Genomic DNA, 13,679 nt, shown 5'->3' with positions numbered 1-13,679 from the left:
TTTCTTTTTTCTTTCTTTTCCGTTCATTCCTACTTTTTCCTTGCTTTTTCGTTCTTTCTTTCTGTTTTCGTTCTTCCTTTTTTATGTCTTTCTTTTTTCTTTCTTTTCCGTTTCTCTTCCTTTTTTCTTTCTTTTTCGTTCTTTCTTTCTTTTTTCATTCTTCCTTTTTTCTTTCTTTCTTTTTTCTTGCTTTTCCGTTCTTTCTTTCTTTCTTTTTTCTTTCTTTTTCTTTATTTCTTTCTTTTTCCTTCTTCCTTTTTTATGTCTTTCTTTTTTCTTTCTTTTCCGTTCCTTCTTTCTTTTTTTCTTTCTTTTCCGTTTCTCTTCCTTTCTTTTTTCTTTCTTTATCGTTCGTTCTTTCTTTTTTCTTTCTTTCTTTTTTCTTTCTTTTCCGATCTTTCTTTCTGTTTTCTTTCTTTTTGTTTGTTCTTTTTCCTTTCTTTTTCGTTCTTCCTTTTTTCTTTCTTTCTTTTTCTTTCTTTTCTGCTCTTTCTTTTTTCTTTCTTTTCCGTTCTTTCTTTCTTTCTTTTTTCTTTCTTTTTCTTTATTTCTTTCTTTTTCCTTCTTCCTTTTTTCTTTCTTTCTTTTTTCTTTCTTTTCTGCTCTTTCTTTTTTCTTTCTTTTCCGTTCTTTCTTTCTTTCTTTCTTTTTTCTTTCTTTTTCTTTATTTCTTTCTTTTTCCTTCTTCCTTTTTTCTGTCTTTCTTTTTTCTTTCTTTTCCGTTCCTTCTTTCTTTTTTTCCTTCTTTTCTGTTTCTCTATCTTTCTTTTTTCTTTCTTTCTTTTTTCTTTCTTTTCCGATCTTTCTTTCTGTTTTCTTTCTTTTTGTTTGTTCTTTTTCCTTTCTTTTTCGTTCTTCTTTTTTTCTTTCTTTCTTTTTTCTTTCTTTTCTGTTCTTTCTTTATTCTTTCTTTTCCGTTCTTTCTTTCTTTCTTTTTTCTTTCTTTTTTGTTCGTTCTTTCTTTTTTCTTTCTTTCTTTTTTCTTTCTTCCTTTTTTCTTTCTTAATTTTTCCTTTCTTTTCCGTTCTTTCTTTCTTTTTTCGTTCTTTTTCAGTTCGTTCTTTCTTTTTTCTTTGTTTTTCGTTCTTTCTTTCTTTTTTCTTTCTTTCTGTTCGTTCTTTCTTTGTTTATTCTTTCTTTTTCATTTGTTCTTTTTTGTTTTTTCTTTCTTTATTCTCTTCTTTCTTCTTTCTTTCTTTTTTCTTTCTTTTTCGTTCGTTCTTTCTTTTTTCTTTATTTCCGTTCTTTCTTTCTTTTTTCGTTCTTCCTTTTTTCTTTCTTTCTTCTTTCTTTCTTTTCCGTTTTCTTTCTTTCTTTTTTCTTTCTTTTTCCTTCTTTCTTTCTTTTTTGTTCTTCCTTTTTTCTTTCTTTCTTCTTTCTTTCTTTTCCGTTTTCTTTCTTTCTTTTTTCTTTCTTTTCCGTTCCTTCTTTCTTTTTTTCTTTCTTTTCTGTTCTCTCTTTCTTTTTTCGTTCTTCCTTTTTTCTTTCTTTCACTTTTCTTTCTTTTCCGTTCATTCTTACTTTTTCCTTTCTTTTTTGTTCTTTCTTTCTTTTTTCGTTCTTCCTTTTTTCTGTCTTTCTTTTTTCTTTCTTTTCTGTTTCTCTTCCTTTCTTTTTTCTTTCTTTTTCGTTCTTTCTTTCTTTTTTCGTTCTTTCTTTTTTCTTTCTTACTTTTTTCTTTCTTTTTCGTTCTTTCTTTTTTCTTTCTTACTTTTTTCTTTCTTTTCCGTTCCTTCTTTCTTTTTTCTTTCTTTTCCGTTTCTCTTCATTTCTTTTTTCTTTCTTTTTCGTTCGTTCTTTCTTTTTTCTTTCTTTCTGTTCGCTCTTTGTTTATTCTTTCTTTTTCATTTGTTCTTTCTTGTTTTTTGTTTGTCTTTTTTTCTTTCTTTATTCGTTCTTTCTTTTTTCTTTCTTTTTTCGTTCTTCCTTTTTTCTGTCTTTCTTTTTTCTTTCTTTCTTTTTTCTTTCTTTTCCGTTCTTTCTTTCTTTTTCCTTTCTTTTCCGTTCTTTCTTTCTTTTTTCTTTCTTTTTCGTTCGTTCTTTCTTTTTTCTTTGTTTTTCGTTTTTTTCTTTATTTTTTCCTTTCTTGTTTTTTTCTTTCTTTCTTTTTTCTTTCTTTCTTTTCCGTTCCTTCTTTCTTTTTCTCTTTCTTTTCTGTTTCTCTTCCGTTATTTTTCTGTCTTTTTTGTTCTTTCTTTCTTTCTTTCTTTTTCGTTCTTCGTTCTTTTTTCTTTCTTTTCTGTTCTTTTTTTCTTTTTTCTTTCTTTTCCGTTCCTTCTTTCTTTTTTCTTTCTTTTCCGTTCTTTCTTTCTTCCTTTTTTCTTTCTTTTCCGTTCTTTCTTTCTTTTTCGTTCGTTCTTTCTTTTTTCTTTCTTTTCCGTTCCTTCTTTCTTTTTCTCTTTCTTTTCCGTTTCTCTTCCTTTATTTTTCTGTCTTTTTTGTTCTTCCTTTCTTTCTTTTTTCGTTCTTCGTTCTTACTTTTTTCTTTCTTTTCCGTCTTTCTTTCTTTTCTCTTTTTTTCCGTTCTTTCTTTCTTTCTTTTTTCTTTCTTTTTCGTTCATTCTTTCTTTTTTCTTTGTTTTTCTTTCGTTCTTTCTTTTTTCATTCTTCCTTTTTTCTTTCTTTCACTTTTCTTTCTTTTCCGTTCATTCTTTCTTTTTCCTTGCTTTTTCGTTCTTTCTTTCTTTTATTCGTTCTTCTTTTTTCTTTCTTTCTTTTTTCTTTCTTATTCGTTCTTTCTTTCTTTTTTCGTTCTTTCTTTCTTTGTTCGTTCTTCCTTTCTTTTTTCGTTCTTCCTTTTTTCTGTCTTTCTTTTTGCTCTCTTTTCCGTTCCTTCTTTCTTTTTCTCTTTCTTTTCCGTTCTCTCTTTCTTTTTTCGTTCTTCCTTTTTTCTTTCTTTCTTCTTTCTTTCTTTTCCGTTTTCTTTCTTTCTTTTTCTTTCTTTTCCGTTCTCTCTTTCTTTTTTCGTTCTTCCTTTTTTCTGTCTTTCTTTTTTCTTTCTTTTCCGTTTCTCTTCCTTTCTTTTTCCTTTCTTTTCCGTTCGTTCTTTCTTTTTTCTTTCTTTCTGTTCGTTCCTTCTTTGTTTACTCTTTCTTTTTCATTTGTTCTTTCTTGTTTTTTCTTTCTGTCTTTTTTCTTTCTTTCTTTTTTCTTTCTTTTTTCGTTCTTCCTTTTTTCTGTCTTTCTTTTTTCTTTCTTTTCCGTTCCTTCTTTCTTTTTTTCTTTCTTTTCCGTTCTCTCTTTCTTTTTTCGTTCTTCCTTTTTTCTTTCTTTCACTTTTCTTTCTTTTCCGTTCATTCTTACTTTTTCCTTTCTTTTTTGTTCTTTCTTTCTTTTTTCGTTCTTCCTTTTTTATGTCTTTCTTTTTTCTTTCTTTTCTGTTTCTCTTCCTTTCTTTTTTCTTTCTTTTTCGTTCGTTCTTCTTTTTTCTTTCTTTCTGTTCGTTCTTTCTTTGTTTATTCTTTCTTTTTCATTTGTTCTTTCTTGTTTTTTCTGTCTTTTTTTTCTTCTTTCTTTCTTCCTTTTTTCTTTCTTTTCCGTTCTTTCTTTTTTCTGTCTTTCTTTTTTCTTTCTTTTCCGTTCCTTCTTTCTTTTTCTCTTTCTTTTCCGTTTCTCTTCCTTTATTTTTCTGTCTTTTTTGTTCTTTCTTTCTTTCTTTTTCGTTCTTCGTTCTTACTTTTTTCTTTCTTTTCTGTTCTTTCTTTCTTTTTTCTTTCTTTTCCGTTCCTTCTTTCTTTTTTCTTTCTTTTCCGTTCTTTCTTTCTTTCTTTTTTCTTTCTTTTCCGTCTTTCTTTCTTTTCTCTTTCTTTTCCGTTCTTTCTTTCTTTCACTTTTCTTTCTTTTCCGTTCATTCTTTCTTTTTCCTTGCTTTTTCGTTCTTTCTTTCTTTTATTCGTTCTTCTTTTTTCTTTCTTTCTTTTTTCTTTCTTATTCGTTCTTTCTTTCTTTTTTCGTTCTTTCTTTCTTTTTTCGTTCTTCCTTTCTTTTTTCGTTCTTCCTTTTTTCTTTCTTTCTTTTTTCTTTCTTTTCCGTTCATTCCTACTTTTTCCTTGCTTTTTCGTTCTTTCTTTCTGTTTTCGTTCTTCCTTTTTTATGTCTTTCTTTTTTCTTTCTTTTCCGTTTCTCTTCCTTTTTTCTTTCTTTTTCGTTCTTTCTTTCTTTTTTCATTCTTCCTTTTTTCTTTCTTTCTTTTTTCTTGCTTTTCCGTTCTTTCTTTCTTAGTTCTTTTTTTCCGTTCTTTCTTTCTTTTTTCTTTCTTTTTCGTTCGTTCTTTTTTCTTTCTTACTTTTTCCTTTCTTTTTCGTTCTTTCTTTCTTTTTTCGTTCTTCCTTTTTTCTTTCTTTCACTTTTCTTTCTTTTCCGTTCATTCTTTCTTTTTCCTTGCTTTTTCTTTCTTTCTTTCTGTTTTCGTTCTTCTTTTTTTTTCTTTCTTTTTTTTTGCTTTTCCATTCTTTCTTTCTTTTTTCTTTCTTTTTCGTTCGTTCTTTCTTTTTTCTTTGTTTTTTGTTCTTTCTTTCTTTTTTCGTTCTTCCTTTTTTCTGTCTTTCTTTTTTCTTTCTTTTCTGTTTCTCTTCCTTTCTTTTTTCTTTCTTTTTCGTTCTTTCTTTCTTTTTTCGTTCTTTCTTTTTTCTTTCTTACTTTTTTCTTTCTTTTTCGTTCTTTCTTTTTTCTTTCTTACTTTTTTCTTTCTTTTCCGTTCCTTCTTTCTTTTTTCTTTCTTTTCCGTTTCTCTTCATTTCTTTTTTCTTTCTTTTTCGTTCGTTCTTTCTTTTTTCTTTCTTTCTGTTCGCTCTTTGTTTATTCTTTCTTTTTCATTTGTTCTTTCTTGTTTTTTGTTTGTCTTTTTTTCTTTCTTTATTCGTTCTTTCTTTTTTCTTTCTTTTTTCGTTCTTCCTTTTTTCTGTCTTTCTTTTTTCTTTCTTTCTTTTTTCTTTCTTTTCCGTTCTTTCTTTCTTTTTCCTTTCTTTTCCGTTCTTTCTTTCTTTTTTCTTTCTTTTTCGTTCGTTCTTTCTTTTTTCTTTGTTTTTCGTTTTTTTCTTTATTTTTTCCTTTCTTGTTTTTTTCTTTCTTTCTTTTTTCTTTCTTTCTTTTCCGTTCCTTCTTTCTTTTTCTCTTTCTTTTCTGTTTCTCTTCCGTTATTTTTCTGTCTTTTTTGTTCTTTCTTTCTTTCTTTCTTTTTCGTTCTTCGTTCTTTTTTCTTTCTTTTCTGTTCTTTTTTTCTTTTTTCTTTCTTTTCCGTTCCTTCTTTCTTTTTTCTTTCTTTTCCGTTCTTTCTTTCTTCCTTTTTTCTTTCTTTTCCGTTCTTTCTTTCTTTTTCGTTCGTTCTTTCTTTTTTCTTTCTTTTCCGTTCCTTCTTTCTTTTTCTCTTTCTTTTCCGTTTCTCTTCCTTTATTTTTCTGTCTTTTTTGTTCTTCCTTTCTTTCTTTTTTCGTTCTTCGTTCTTACTTTTTTCTTTCTTTTCCGTCTTTCTTTCTTTTCTCTTTTTTTCCGTTCTTTCTTTCTTTCTTTTTTCTTTCTTTTTCGTTCATTCTTTCTTTTTTCTTTGTTTTTCTTTCGTTCTTTCTTTTTTCATTCTTCCTTTTTTCTTTCTTTCACTTTTCTTTCTTTTCCGTTCATTCTTTCTTTTTCCTTGCTTTTTCGTTCTTTCTTTCTTTTATTCGTTCTTCTTTTTTCTTTCTTTCTTTTTTCTTTCTTATTCGTTCTTTCTTTCTTTTTTCGTTCTTTCTTTCTTTGTTCGTTCTTCCTTTCTTTTTTCGTTCTTCCTTTTTTCTGTCTTTCTTTTTGCTCTCTTTTCCGTTCCTTCTTTCTTTTTCTCTTTCTTTTCCGTTCTCTCTTTCTTTTTTCGTTCTTCCTTTTTTCTTTCTTTCACTTTTCTTTCTTTTCCGTTCATTCTTACTTTTTCCTTTCTTTTTTGTTCTTTCTTTCTTTTTTCGTTCTTCCTTTTTTATGTCTTTCTTTTTTCTTTCTTTTCTGTTTCTCTTCCTTTCTTTTTTCTTTCTTTTTCGTTCGTTCTTCTTTTTTCTTTCTTTCTGTTCGTTCTTTCTTTGTTTATTCTTTCTTTTTCATTTGTTCTTTCTTGTTTTTTCTGTCTTTTTTTTCTTCTTTCTTTCTTCCTTTTTTCTTTCTTTTCCGTTCTTTCTTTTTTCTGTCTTTCTTTTTTCTTTCTTTTCCGTTCCTTCTTTCTTTTTCTCTTTCTTTTCCGTTTCTCTTCCTTTATTTTTCTGTCTTTTTTGTTCTTTCTTTCTTTCTTTTTCGTTCTTCGTTCTTACTTTTTTCTTTCTTTTCTGTTCTTTCTTTCTTTTTTCTTTCTTTTCCGTTCCTTCTTTCTTTTTTCTTTCTTTTCCGTTCTTTCTTTCTTTCTTTTTTCTTTCTTTTCCGTCTTTCTTTCTTTTCTCTTTCTTTTCCGTTCTTTCTTTCTTTCACTTTTCTTTCTTTTCCGTTCATTCTTTCTTTTTCCTTGCTTTTTCGTTCTTTCTTTCTTTTATTCGTTCTTCTTTTTTCTTTCTTTCTTTTTTCTTTCTTATTCGTTCTTTCTTTCTTTTTTCGTTCTTTCTTTCTTTTTTCGTTCTTCCTTTCTTTTTTCGTTCTTCCTTTTTTCTTTCTTTCTTTTTTCTTTCTTTTCCGTTCATTCCTACTTTTTCCTTGCTTTTTCGTTCTTTCTTTCTGTTTTCGTTCTTCCTTTTTTATGTCTTTCTTTTTTCTTTCTTTTCCGTTTCTCTTCCTTTTTTCTTTCTTTTTCGTTCTTTCTTTCTTTTTTCATTCTTCCTTTTTTCTTTCTTTCTTTTTTCTTGCTTTTCCGTTCTTTCTTTCTTAGTTCTTTTTTTCCGTTCTTTCTTTCTTTTTTCTTTCTTTTTCGTTCGTTCTTTTTTCTTTCTTACTTTTTCCTTTCTTTTTCGTTCTTTCTTTCTTTTTTCGTTCTTCCTTTTTTCTTTCTTTCACTTTTCTTTCTTTTCCGTTCATTCTTTCTTTTTCCTTGCTTTTTCTTTCTTTCTTTCTGTTTTCGTTCTTCTTTTTTTTTCTTTCTTTTTTTTTGCTTTTCCATTCTTTCTTTCACTTTTCTTTCTTTTCCGTTCGTTCTTACTTTTTCCTTTCTTTTTTGTTCTTTCTTTCTTTTTTCGTTCTTCCTTTTTTCTGTCTTTCTTTTTTCTTTCTTTTCTGTTTCTCTTCCTTTCTTTTTTCTTTCTTTTTCGTTCTTTCTTTCTTTTTTCGTTCTTTCTTTTTTCTTTCTTACTTTTTTCTTTCTTTTTCGTTCTTTCTTTTTTCTTTCTTACTTTTTTCTTTCTTTTCCGTTCCTTCTTTCTTTTTTCTTTCTTTTCCGTTTCTCTTCATTTCTTTTTTCTTTCTTTTTCGTTCGTTCTTTCTTTTTTCTTTCTTTCTGTTCGCTCTTTGTTTATTCTTTCTTTTTCATTTGTTCTTTCTTGTTTTTTGTTTGTCTTTTTTTCTTTCTTTATTCGTTCTTTCTTTTTTCTTTCTTTTTTCGTTCTTCCTTTTTTCTGTCTTTCTTTTTTCTTTCTTTCTTTTTTCTTTCTTTTCCGTTCTTTCTTTCTTTTTCCTTTCTTTTCCGTTCTTTCTTTCTTTTTTCTTTCTTTTTCGTTCGTTCTTTCTTTTTTCTTTGTTTTTCGTTTTTTTCTTTATTTTTTCCTTTCTTGTTTTTTTCTTTCTTTCTTTTTTCTTTCTTTCTTTTCCGTTCCTTCTTTCTTTTTCTCTTTCTTTTCTGTTTCTCTTCCGTTATTTTTCTGTCTTTTTTGTTCTTTCTTTCTTTCTTTCTTTTTCGTTCTTCGTTCTTTTTTCTTTCTTTTCTGTTCTTTTTTTCTTTTTTCTTTCTTTTCCGTTCCTTCTTTCTTTTTTCTTTCTTTTCCGTTCTTTCTTTCTTCCTTTTTTCTTTCTTTTCCGTTCTTTCTTTCTTTTTCGTTCGTTCTTTCTTTTTTCTTTCTTTTCCGTTCCTTCTTTCTTTTTCTCTTTCTTTTCCGTTTCTCTTCCTTTATTTTTCTGTCTTTTTTGTTCTTCCTTTCTTTCTTTTTTCGTTCTTCGTTCTTACTTTTTTCTTTCTTTTCCGTCTTTCTTTCTTTTCTCTTTTTTTCCGTTCTTTCTTTCTTTCTTTTTTCTTTCTTTTTCGTTCATTCTTTCTTTTTTCTTTGTTTTTCTTTCGTTCTTTCTTTTTTCATTCTTCCTTTTTTCTTTCTTTCACTTTTCTTTCTTTTCCGTTCATTCTTTCTTTTTCCTTGCTTTTTCGTTCTTTCTTTCTTTTATTCGTTCTTCTTTTTTCTTTCTTTCTTTTTTCTTTCTTATTCGTTCTTTCTTTCTTTTTTCGTTCTTTCTTTCTTTGTTCGTTCTTCCTTTCTTTTTTCGTTCTTCCTTTTTTCTGTCTTTCTTTTTGCTCTCTTTTCCGTTCCTTCTTTCTTTTTCTCTTTCTTTTCCGTTCTCTCTTTCTTTTTTCGTTCTTCCTTTTTTCTTTCTTTCTTCTTTCTTTCTTTTCCGTTTTCTTTCTTTCTTTTTCTTTCTTTTCCGTTCTCTCTTTCTTTTTTCGTTCTTCCTTTTTTCTGTCTTTCTTTTTTCTTTCTTTTCCGTTTCTCTTCCTTTCTTTTTCCTTTCTTTTCCGTTCGTTCTTTCTTTTTTCTTTCTTTCTGTTCGTTCCTTCTTTGTTTACTCTTTCTTTTTCATTTGTTCTTTCTTGTTTTTTCTTTCTGTCTTTTTTCTTTCTTTCTTTTTTCTTTCTTTTTTCGTTCTTCCTTTTTTCTGTCTTTCTTTTTTCTTTCTTTTCCGTTCCTTCTTTCTTTTTTTCTTTCTTTTCCGTTCTCTCTTTCTTTTTTCGTTCTTCCTTTTTTCTTTCTTTCACTTTTCTTTCTTTTCCGTTCATTCTTACTTTTTCCTTTCTTTTTTGTTCTTTCTTTCTTTTTTCGTTCTTCCTTTTTTATGTCTTTCTTTTTTCTTTCTTTTCTGTTTCTCTTCCTTTCTTTTTTCTTTCTTTTTCGTTCGTTCTTCTTTTTTCTTTCTTTCTGTTCGTTCTTTCTTTGTTTATTCTTTCTTTTTCATTTGTTCTTTCTTGTTTTTTCTGTCTTTTTTTTCTTCTTTCTTTCTTCCTTTTTTCTTTCTTTTCCGTTCTTTCTTTTTTCTGTCTTTCTTTTTTCTTTCTTTTCCGTTCCTTCTTTCTTTTTCTCTTTCTTTTCCGTTTCTCTTCCTTTATTTTTCTGTCTTTTTTGTTCTTTCTTTCTTTCTTTTTCGTTCTTCGTTCTTACTTTTTTCTTTCTTTTCTGTTCTTTCTTTCTTTTTTCTTTCTTTTCCGTTCCTTCTTTCTTTTTTCTTTCTTTTCCGTTCTTTCTTTCTTTCTTTTTTCTTTCTTTTCCGTCTTTCTTTCTTTTCTCTTTCTTTTCCGTTCTTTCTTTCTTTCACTTTTCTTTCTTTTCCGTTCATTCTTTCTTTTTTCTTGCTTTTTCGTTCTTTCTTTCTTTTATTCGTTCTTCTTTTTTCTTTCTTTCTTTTTTCTTTCTTATTCGTTCTTTCTTTCTTTTTTCGTTCTTTCTTTCTTTTTTCGTTCTTCCTTTCTTTTTTCGTTCTTCCTTTTTTCTTTCTTTCTTTTTTCTTTCTTTTCCGTTCATTCCTACTTTTTCCTTGCTTTTTCGTTCTTTCTTTCTGTTTTCGTTCTTCCTTTTTTATGTCTTTCTTTTTTCTTTCTTTTCCGTTTCTCTTCCTTTTTTCTTTCTTTTTCGTTCTTTCTTTCTTTTTTCATTCTTCCTTTTTTCTTTCTTTCTTTTTTCTTGCTTTTCCGTTCTTTCTTTCTTTCTTTTTTCTTTCTTTTTCTTTATTTCTTTCTTTTTCCTTCTTCCTTTTTTATGTCTTTCTTTTTTCTTTCTTTTCCGTTCCTTCTTTCTTTTTTTCTTTCTTTTCCGTTTCTCTTCCTTTCTTTTTTCTTTCTTTATCGTTCGTTCTTTCTTTTTTCTTTCTTTCTTTTTTCTTTCTTTTCCGATCTTTCTTTCTGTTTTCTTTCTTTTTGTTTGTTCTTTTTCCTTTCTTTTTCGTTCTTCCTTTTTTCTTTCTTTCTTTTTCTTTCTTTTCTGCTCTTTCTTTTTTCTTTCTTTTCCGTTCTTTCTTTCTTTCTTTCTTTTTTCTTTCTTTTTCTTTATTTCTTTCTTTTTCCTTCTTCCTTTTTTCTGTCTTTCTTTTTTCTTTCTTTTCCGTTCCTTCTTTCTTTTTTTCCTTCTTTTCTGTTTCTCTATCTTTCTTTTTTCTTTCTTTCTTTTTTCTTTCTTTTCCGATCTTTCTTTCTGTTTTCTTTCTTTTTGTTTGTTCTTTTTCCTTTCTTTTTCGTTCTTCTTTTTTTCTTTCTTTCTTTTTTCTTTCTTTTCTGTTCTTTCTTTATTCTTTCTTTTCCGTTCTTTCTTTCTTTCTTTTTTCTTTCTTTTTTGTTCGTTCTTTCTTTTTTCTTTCTTTCTTTTTTCTTTCTTCCTTTTTTCTTTCTTAATTTTTCCTTTCTTTTCCGTTCTTTCTTTCTTTTTTCGTTCTTTTTCAGTTCGTTCTTTCTTTTTTCTTTGTTTTTCGTTCTTTCTTTCTTTTTTCTTTCTTTCTGTTCGTTCTTTCTTTGTTTATTCTTTCTTTTTCATTTGTTCTTTTTTGTTTTTTCTTTCTTTATTCTCTTCTTTCTTCTTTCTTTCTTTTTTCTTTCTTTTTCGTTCGTTCTTTCTTTTTTCTTTATTTCCGTTCTTTCTTTCTTTTTTCGTTCTTCCTTTTTTCTTTCTTTCTTCTTTCTTTCTTTTCCGTTTTCTTTCTTTCTTTTTTCTTTCTTTTTCCTTCTTTCTTTCTTTTTTGTTCTTCCTTTTTTCTTTCTTTCTTCTTTCTTTCTTTTCCGTTTTCTTTCTTTCTTTTTTCTTTCTTTTCCGTTCCTTCTTTCTTTTTTTCTTTCTTTTCTGTTCTCTCTTTCTTTTTTCGTTCTTCCTTTTTTCTTTCTTTCACTTTTCTTTCTTTTCCGTTCATTCTTACTTTTTCCTTTCTTTTTTGTTCTTTCTTTCTTTTTTCGTTCTTCCTTTTTTCTGTCTTTCTTTTTTCTTTCTTTTTCGTTCTTTCTTTTTTCTTTCTTACTTTTTTCTTTCTTTTCCGTTCCTTCTTTCTTTTTTCTTTCTTTTCCGTTTCTCTTCATTTCTTTTTTCTTTCTTTTTCGTTCGTTCTTTCTTTTTTCTTTCTTTCTGTTCGCTCTTTGTTTATTCTTTCTTTTTCATTTGTTCTTTCTTGTTTTTTGTTTGTCTTTTTTTCTTTCTTTATTCGTTCTTTCTTTTTTCTTTCTTTTTTCGTTCTTCCTTTTTTCTGTCTTTCTTTTTTCTTTCTTTCTTTTTTCTTTCTTTTCCGTTCTTTCTTTCTTTTTCCTTTCTTTTCCGTTCTTTCTTTCTTTTTTCTTTCTTTTTCGTTCGTTCTTTCTTTTTTCTTTGTTTTTCGTTTTTTTCTTTATTTTTTCCTTTCTTGTTTTTTTCTTTCTTTCTTTTTTCTTTCTTTCTTTTCCGTTCCTTCTTTCTTTTTCTCTTTCTTTTCTGTTTCTCTTCCGTTATTTTTCTGTCTTTTTTGTTCTTTCTTTCTTTCTTTCTTTTTCGTTCTTCGTTCTTTTTTCTTTCTTTTCTGTTCTTTTTTTCTTTTTTCTTTCTTTTCCGTTCCTTCTTTCTTTTTTCTTTCTTTTCCGTTCTTTCTTTCTTCCTTTTTTCTTTCTTTTCCGTTCTTTCTTTCTTTTTCGTTCGTTCTTTCTTTTTTCTTTCTTTTCCGTTCCTTCTTTCTTTTTCTCTTTCTTTTCCGTTTCTCTTCCTTTATTTTTCTGTCTTTTTTGTTCTTCCTTTCTTTCTTTTTTCGTTCTTCGTTCTTACTTTTTTCTTTCTTTTCCGTCTTTCTTTCTTTTCTCTTTTTTTCCGTTCTTTCTTTCTTTCTTTTTTCTTTCTTTTTCGTTCATTCTTTCTTTTTTCTTTGTTTTTCTTTCGTTCTTTCTTTTTTCATTCTTCCTTTTTTCTTTCTTTCACTTTTCTTTCTTTTCCGTTCATTCTTTCTTTTTCCTTGCTTTTTCGTTCTTTCTTTCTTTTATTCGTTCTTCTTTTTTCTTTCTTTCTTTTTTCTTTCTTATTCGTTCTTTCTTTCTTTTTTCGTTCTTTCTTTCTTTGTTCGTTCTTCCTTTCTTTTTTCGTTCTTCCTTTTTTCTGTCTTTCTTTTTGCTCTCTTTTCCGTTCCTTCTTTCTTTTTCTCTTTCTTTTCCGTTCTCTCTTTCTTTTTTCGTTCTTCCTTTTTTCTTTCTTTCTTCTTTCTTTCTTTTCCGTTTTCTTTCTTTCTTTTTCTTTCTTTTCCGTTCTCTCTTTCTTTTTTCGTTCTTCCTTTTTTCTGTCTTTCTTTTTTCTTTCTTTTCCGTTTCTCTTCCTTTCTTTTTTCTTTCTTTATCGTTCGTTCTTTCTTTTTTCTTTCTTTCTGTTCGTTCCTTCTTTGTTTACTCTTTCTTTTTCATTTGTTCTTTCTTGTTTTTTCTTTCTGTCTTTTTTCTTTCTTTCTTTTTTCTTTCTTTTTTCGTTCTTCCTTTTTTCTGTCTTTCTTTTTTCTTTCTTTTCCGTTCCTTCTTTCTTTTTTTCTTTCTTTTCCGTTCTCTCTTTCTTTTTTCGTTCTTCCTTTTTTCTTTCTTTCACTTTTCTTTCTTTTCCGTTCATTCTTACTTTTTCCTTTCTTTTTTGTTCTTTCTTTCTTTTTTCGTTCTTCCTTTTTTATGTCTTTCTTTTTTCTTTCTTTTCTGTTTCTCTTCCTTTCTTTTTTCTTTCTTTTTCGTTCGTTCTTCTTTTTTCTTTCTTTCTGTTCGTTCTTTCTTTGTTTATTCTTTCTTTTTCATTTGTTCTTTCTTGTTTTTTCTGTCTTTTTTTTCTTCTTTCTTTCTTCCTTTTTTCTTTCTTTTCCGTTCTTTCTTTTTTCTGTCTTTCTTTTTTCTTTCTTTTCCGTTCCTTCTTTCTTTTTCTCTTTCTTTTCCGTTTCTCTTCCTTTATTTTTCTGTCTTTTTTGTTCTTTCTTTCTTTCTTTTTCGTTCTTCGTTCTTACTTTTTTCTTTCTTTTCTGTTCTTTCTTTCTTTTTTCTTTCTTTTCCGTTCCTTCTTTCTTTTTTCTTTCTTTTCCGTTCTTTCTTTCTTTCTTTTTTCTTTCTTTTCCGTCTTTCTTTCTTTTCTCTTTCTTTTCCGTTCTTTCTTTCTTTCACTTTTCTTTCTTTTCCGTTCATTCTTTCTTTTTCCTTGCTTTTTCGTTCTTTCTTTCTTTTATTCGTTCTTCTTTTTTCTTTCTTTCTTTTTTCTTTCTTATTCGTTCTTTCTTTCTTTTTTCGTTCTTTCTTTCTTTTTTCGTTCTTCCTTTCTTTTTTCGTTCTTCCTTTTTTCTTTCTTTCTTTTTTCTTTCTTTTCCGTTCATTCCTACTTTTTCCTTGCTTTTTCGTTCTTTCTTTCTGTTTTCGTTCTTCCTTTTTTATGTCTTTCTTTTTTCTTTCTTTTCCGTTTCTCTTCCTTTTTTCTTTCTTTTTCGTTCTTTCTTTCTTTTTTCATTCTTCCTTTTTTCTTTCTTTCTTTTTTCTTGCTTTTCCGTTCTTTCTTTCTTAGTTCTTTTTTTCCGTTCTTTCTTTCTTTTTTCTTTCTTTTTCGTTCGTTCTTTTTTCTTTCTTACTTTTTCCTTTCTTTTTCGTTCTTTCTTTCTTT

This window comes from Harpia harpyja, chromosome 3, assembly GCF_026419915.1.
Source record: "Harpia harpyja isolate bHarHar1 chromosome 3, bHarHar1 primary haplotype, whole genome shotgun sequence".
NCBI classification, from domain to species: Eukaryota; Metazoa; Chordata; class Aves; order Accipitriformes; family Accipitridae; genus Harpia; species Harpia harpyja.
This window is presented reverse-complemented; position numbering follows the sequence as displayed.